Below are 7,898 nucleotides of genomic sequence, written 5' to 3'. Positions count from 1 at the left end.
TAGCCTCCCACCAAATCAGGGGGCTACATAAAAGGGGTCCTAACCAGGCAATAAAAAAAAATGGAAGACACGTTTACATTGCATGTTCATTTACTTGTTGATTTTAGGCATTTTCATTCTTTACTTTTTTTTTTGGGGGGGGGGGTACTAGGGATTGAACCCAGGGGCATTTAACCACTGAGCCACATCCTGACCCTTTTTATTTTTTTATTGTGAGAAGTGTCTCGCTAAGTTGCTCAGGGGTTCACTAAGTAGCTGAGGCTGGCTTTGAACTTGTAATCCTCCTGACTCAGCCTCCCCAGTGGCTGGAATTACAAGCGTGTGCCATCGTGCCCAGCTTTGCTTACTTTTTTTTTTAAAAAAGAAAGCTCGTTATAAATTATATAACATATATATTGATGACACTTTCAAGTCATTTGAAAATGGAACATGTACTAGACAGGGTCTCAGAGGGCTGTGGATCAGATAGAGGGCAAGAAGAAAAGATCCCACCAAGTGTTATTCCTAGCAGAGTTCCTGCCTCAGGGCAGGCCTGGGCAGTTGGGAAGAAGTCCTTCCAGCAACACAGGCAATCTTCATGAAGCACAGGAAGCACCAAATTTGTTCTGTTGCTGGCCTCAAACAGAGTGAGAATGAGGTCTCACTCAGAACGAGACTTTAGTCCTCAACCCTAGATTCAACCATTCATTTCTTCTTTCACCCACCTCAGAATCTTGGCACCTCCATCTCCTGACCCCTTGCATTCAGTCATCCCTGATCCCTGCAGTGTTTGTCTTCCATACAGGTCTCATGGCCAATCCAGCTATCCATGGCTGCCCTGCCTCTGGTGCTCATCAGCTGCTGCCTGAAAACAGTAAAAACCTAACTTGGCTCCTGCCTCCTATCCAGAACATTCTATGCACCCCTCCAGCCTCCAAGAGCTATCTACCTCCTGTGCTATCCATCTACCACCCTTCAGTTCTCTTCAGATAAAGCCCAAGCTTTTTCCTGAAAGCCCACAGAGCCCTCTGCAATCTGGGCCTTGCCTGCCTCCCAGTTGCCAGCTGTCCTTGTCCCCTTCACATTCTCCCCTTCACCATGGTCCATGCTGTTCCTGTTCTTCACACCATGTCCCTGCTGGCTCCTCCACCTGGAATGCCCACCCACCCTCTCCCCTGTACCTCTGGACACCTGATGGTTCCTACTGAGCTCAAGGACCTAGCTCGAGAGCAACTGCAGGAAGCCTCCCATGACTATTCCCAGCTGGGTTGGGTGCTTTGTCCCCATGGGTGTCTCATAACACCCGTCCCTATGTCTCACACTGTCACATGGTTTTAGCTCTCATGGCCTAACCACTCCCTGCAGGTCTATGCTCATTTCTGTGTTAAAGGCTACTGTAGAAGATCCCCAGGAATACAACAAGGGCGTGCCATATCCCTATTGAGACAATGTGTGAATAGTATTCTAGAATAAATTTTACTACCTGTAAAACTGCCAAAAATGGAATAAAAGATTAGCACTTCTCTTGCTTAGTTGACAGAAGAGGGGGAAATTTTAGGCTATGTACCATCTCTTCAATAAATACATGATTTTGAGACATTTAGCAAAGGCTTTTATAGCAGACCATTTTTAGAAAAGCAGATGTTTAAAAGACTAAATTATTTTTTCAATTACTATCAATAGTAAAGCCTGGTTGAAAATATTATGTCCCTTAAGGGACTGAATTTCTCAGGCTGTAATCAGGATGGAAAGGAAGATGAACATTTTGTGCTTCTTTTTAAATGATTTTCTTCCTCCTGAAATGAACGTACTGTTGTTTAAAAGAAATTATGGGCTCATTTTATTTTTATTTTTATTGAATCATCTGAGAGAAACAATAAAATGGTTTGCAGTTCAGAGCCCACAATTGCTAGAGATTTTAATCCCACACACAGAGAGACCTCATTCGTGCCAGGTGCTGGGTACAGAGCAGAGAGCAGAACATATCTACAGCTCTGGCTTTTGTCAGATGAAATGACAAGAACAACAGGCAGAAAATTAGAAAACACCCAGGAAAAAGGACAGGAGAGAACCGAGTTCTATTTCCCAATGAAAATTTATGATTATTATTAATGATCTTTTCACATCAATGATGTGAAAGATACAATCAGCTCTATAACGTGCGTGAGTAAAAATATGAAGATAAACACCCAACAGGCTAAGTGACCTCTCCAGGATCAGACGAATGGGGAGCTGACTCACACAGGAAACACACCTCACCTGACTCACAAAGGGCGTCTAGTGATCCCCAGGGGCAACCAGTCAAAACATGCAGTGGTGACAACAATTTGTCAAAAAATAACACACAGGGCTGGGGTTGTAGCTCAGTGGTAGAGCACTTGCCTGGCACATGTGAGGCACTAGATTTGATCCTCAGCACCACATAAAAATAAACAAATAAAAACAAAGGTATTGTGTCCATCTACAACTAAAAATATATATATATAAATATAACACAGCAGATCTGCACTTAATCTGATGGTCAGAAAGGGACTTGAGGGCACCTAAGTCTTTAAATCTGTAGTTTCTCTAAGACTCTGGCGGCCTTTGTAAAGTAACTTCTTTTTTGTTTTAAATATTAATTTTTTTAGTTGGACACAATACCTTTATTCCATTCATTTATTTTTATGTGGTACTGAGGATCGAACCCAGGACCCTGCATGTGCTAGGCGAGCAATCTACCGCTGAGCCACAATCCCAGTCCCTAAAGTAACTTCTTAAGGAGCTCAAATATTTGATATCATTTCTCCTGTACTCTTGGATCGAACTTATTTGATGTAAAGTCCAGATAAAATCCCATCACTGTAAATCAGAAAATTTGAATTTTACTACAAAATTCACATTTCTCGGGGACATTGGTCTATACAACTAGGTTAATGGCACATTCTAACCCTGCTGGTTTGTCTCATGGTACCCACTTCCCAGGACTGTCTTAATATCTGTGTTCCTCAGTGGGCATCCCTTCTTGGGCCTTTTCCCCTCCTTGCAGGTAAAGTCACCTTCAGGTGCGTTCTGATTTTTAAGCTGAATTGCATGGTTTTATATATATATATATTAGTTGTAGTTGGACACTATACCTTTATTTCACTTACTTATTTTTATGTGGTGCTGAGGATCGAATCCAGGGTCTCACACATGCCAGGCGAGCACTCTACCGCTGAGCCACAACCCCAGCCCTAAATTGCACGTTTTTGCCACACCTGAGCCTCCGTCTCTTCATCTGTAAAACGGCAATAACAATCCCTACCTTGCAAAGTTATGTGAACATTACTGATATTAAGTAAGTAAGCCAACAAGCACAATACCTAGATGAATTTCAGCCCAATCTATATTTGCATATGTGAAGTCCCAGAACTAAAATCTGCTACTCAGCCTCTCAAGATACCATTTGAAGGATTATACATACTCTGGTTTGAACTAATTTCAGGCACTAGTTTTGTATTGAAAGCTATGCAACTATAACACATTTAACATCTTATTTTAAAACATATGTTCTCTTTTTAAAGCCACTAGAGGTTTGGCCTTCCCTTGGTGTGAATGTCACAATAACATTCATTTCCTTATGCTACACAAAGTCAGCAGTTGTGTCTCCAAACTTTTTTTGCTATTTACTAAAGAAGAAAAGAATTTCCACTCAAACTGAGCCAGTGGTCTACAAAAGAAGGAGGATTATAGTAAAATGCCCTTGACCCTCTCTCCAAAGCAGAACCAGGCCCACACTTGAGGAATGCCAAATGATTCTCATTAAAGTAATGAGCATATTTTCAGTGACATGTGTCTGACCGACTTCAGTTTAGTTGGCAGGACTTGTGGCAGCCAGAGACCCAAAAATAACTCACAGCTGGCAGTTCCTGCTCGAACACACCTCACAGACGTAGTTCACACTGTTTCAAGGAAGCCCAGCCCTGAGCAGATGGGGTGTAAGGTCATATGCAAATTGTTGTATCATTATACATGCATTCCTGTGACAACGGTCAAATTTAATACCCTGAGTTTCTCTATCTCCTCTTCTATTAAAATTCATTTTAACTTGCACAGATTTTGGTTTATTCTTGCCTCTGCCCCACCCAATAAGCAAAAGTTATTTTTAACTTACAACTACTGCTAAGTATTTTTCACACACACCACACACACACACACACACACAATCCCTCTCAGAAAAAAGAAACTATGAAAAAAAAAATACCATTGCATTTCAGTGAGGAGTAGTCTGTCCCTCAGTCAAAACCATAAGCAAATGTCATTTTGGTTTAAAAGCAACAAAGCACTTCATATTTATCAAGTTTTTCACAGTATTTTCTAGAGACAATGCCTCTGAATACTCCCAGGAGGAAATGGACAGGCTCCATCTATGCCCTTGAAAATTCATCTATGTTTTGTAAAGGACATTTACAATCTCAATAAAATATAATTAATAATGGACTAGTTATCTTTTCACTATACAGATGCTTTCTGTATTTGGAAGCTAGCTGAGTGAACCATGCTCCATGCCCTCCAAACCTGCCATTTGATGTGAAGATGGGTGTGGACTTAACCAAATAAAAGATGGAGGTAAAGATCTGGCACAAAGATAATAGCAATAACTACTTTCCGTGCTGGCCATGTTATAAACACATCATACATATTGTCACAATAAATCCTGACAACAGCCCTTGAGGTAGATGTTATAGTTATCCTTATTTTACAAATGAAGAAAGTATAGTACAGAGAGGTTAAATAACTTGCCAAAGATTTCACAGGTTTATAAGTAGGGAACCCTGATTTGAACCCAGTCAATCTGGCTCCGGTCAAAGTTAAAGACAGACCTGGGTGCCTGTTTGAGTTCCACTACATACTTACCAGGTGATCTCTGGCAGACTGTGACTCAACTTTTCTGAAGCTGTTTCCTCATCTGCAAAATGGGAACGACAACTACTAGCTTCCAGATTGGTGACCGGTATTAGAAAGGATTGTGTTCACAAGGTACTCAGCACAGTGTCATCAGCATAGTCAGCATCTGCCACCAGGGCAATAGTACATTCAAATTTCTAAGATGCTACCTCTTGACAACCTTCCCAATTTGCCTTACCAACAGGTAAGTCACCAGTGTTAGAGAATGCACAGGGTTGGGAGTTGGGGGTGCTGTCTTCCTCCTCCTCACCCTGCTATCCTATAGAAGTAATAAGATATCAATAGGTGAGGTCTTGGAATAATAGCTTCCAGGTCAGACAAAAACATTTGGTGAATAATTGATCGCCTGCCATGTACCATATGCCATATAAGGTATTGAGGTAACTAAACTGCTAAGACTCGTCCCTACCAGCAAGGGGCTTACAGTTCCATAGAGGAGAAGCACAAGTGAAACATCAAATACCCAGCATGCAATTTGAGCAACTGTTTCAGGGAACTGTGTAGGACTGGCTAGGTATCTGTGCAATGGAATACATGGCCACAGCATTATTCACATCATCAGGCCTTGTCACTCTGTGCCTTGTGAAGTCCTCTGAGTATCCACGGCAATCTCTTCAGCCTGAAGCTATAACACTGATAGTGTTGCCTTTTGTGATTCTCAATTGCTCAAAAATACAGCCTTTAATTACAGAATCTTGGCACAGTCAAACCAACATCTGATGTGAAAGTCACTGAGTTTGATCCTGACACAGCCCAACACATTCTTTATCTTGAGTGGTCCAGCATTATAAGTCTTTCTAGTTGAAACCATATGTTTAAAATATACCAAGTTAGATTTCTGATAGTAGAGGAAATCTAAGGCAGTGAATCATACTTCAGAAGAAGCCTGAGTTAAGATATGAGAGCTACTATTTTTTTTAAGTAGGAGAAAGCTGAAGAACTCTCAACAAACATGATCTTCCTGAGATTAGCTCTTAGACAAAAAAAAAAAAAAATTGGGCAAATTTTGTGATTTCCTACTTGTGCTTGAATTTTATGTTTTAAAAAAAAAAACTTTTATCAACTTTCAGCTACTCAACCTTTTGTAGCATTCAGCTAAAGACACAATAATGCTGTGTAACAAAAGTTCACAAAAATATCAATGGCATTCAACAAGAAACATTTATTTCTTGCTAACACAATGATGTCATTCAAGCAAATCAAAGAATGGTGGCTAGCCAGGGTATGCTTTTTTCACTGAACTAGAAACATAAAAGGTCAACCAACAAGCACACACACCATATCCTCTTCTCAGATCACATCCACTAGCATCCCACTGGCCAAAGCAAGTCCCAAGACCAGCCCAATGTCAAGAAGTGGAAAAATACACATCACCCACTAAGAGGCCATGGCAAGGTTATGGGTGCATAACAGTACTACAAAGGTAGGAAGAATTGGTACTAATAATCCAATCAACAACACTTCCTAAAAATCCTGAAGCATAGACATTATTGGTGCCAATTGTTCTTGACAGTTGAGAAAATGAAGTCCTAGGAGATTATTATTCATCCAAGATAGAGCCAGCAGTATATTGCTACTCTAACAAAATTCAAATTGAATCTTTAATATTCTGGCCCTCTATGGTTTCTACAAGGATATTGCTTACTTACTAGTAACTAGCATGCATCTTTAATAATCACATCCTTTAATTATTCTTCCTTGCAAATAATCTGTTCTCCCCAATAAAAACCAAACCCAGCACTGTCTCATCTCTTAGCATGTTTACCATTTGTTTGGGACCTTCTGCAGTGTTTTTACAAGTTATTTTTTACTATTACTACACTAATAAATTATTTATGGTGGGAAACCTAAATTGGAAAACCCTGACTTCTTGGAAACAGACTTTATTAAAAACATCTCCTTCCCCCTCCAGCACTAGCCCCATAGGGTACAGTCAGTTTCTCTGCTTTCTCTCAGTCTTCCAGATTGCACTGGACAGTGGAAGAGAAGCTCCCGATGGCTGTAGTCAGGACTAAGAATCAAGTCTGAAGCCGTTCTGAAGCATGCTACTGCCCTATGCCATCCAATCACCAAATGAATCCAGTTGTACTGCGAACTTGAGGTGATAAAGGGCCAGAAGCCACCTCATGCCACAGCCTCCCGTGTCTATTCACTTATTCATACAAGAAATGGTTGCTAAAGATCAACTCTGCACCTGGCAGGGTGCTGGGCTGGATGAGTGCCAAAAGAGGAGGACCAGCTCTCACGGAGTTGACATTCTGTAGAGAGGGGCAGATTGTTACCAAAAACAAAAAGTAAAAGCAAACAGCCCTAGTTTCAGATTGTATTAAGTGTTGTTGAGGAAAAACTAGTCTTGTGGCTCTGGGAAGGTTACTGGTTTGACCACCTCTCCGGGCCCTCAGTCCCTTCAATCGGGATAAGTCCCATACTAGACCCTTCGCCGTTTGCAGGGTTAGGTTAATCAACTACGCTAACGGAGGGCTTCCGCACCTGCGCTGGGCACCTCCACGCACCGAAGTCCTAGGGTGGACGTTCCCGGGCCTCTCTCTCTTCACTCTCTCCAAAATGAAAACAAAACTCGAGACCTGATACTCCCCCCAGAGGATTCAATGGCTGAGGCCGAGAGGAGGACGAACCGTGGAAAAGGAAGGAGAGGACAGTGGTTCCTTGGAACAGAAGCACAGCCCCTGCGCCATAGCCGGGGTTGGGACAGTGACCCGGGCTAAGAGGCCCTAACTCTGCCCCCCAGCTGCTCGGTGCCGAGCCAGGAGCCCAGCGCTGCTCGGTTAGGGTCCTCGGGGTGCGATGGGGCTCTGTTCCGATTCTCCACTCCCATCCTTCGGTCACCAGATGCCTCCTGGGCCTCCTTCTTCCCACTTCCTTGCCATCCGGGGAATCAGGCCTGACAGCGGGCTTGTTAATGACAGCTTGGGGGTGGGGAGGGGTGGAGTTTGTCCCCTCCTCCCGATTCTCCTACCCGGGATCCTTGG

Source organism: Marmota marmota, unplaced genomic scaffold, assembly GCF_001458135.2.
Source record: "Marmota marmota marmota unplaced genomic scaffold, marMar, whole genome shotgun sequence".
NCBI lineage: Eukaryota > Metazoa > Chordata > Mammalia > Rodentia > Sciuridae > Marmota > Marmota marmota.
Note: the sequence above shows the minus strand (reverse complement) of the source record.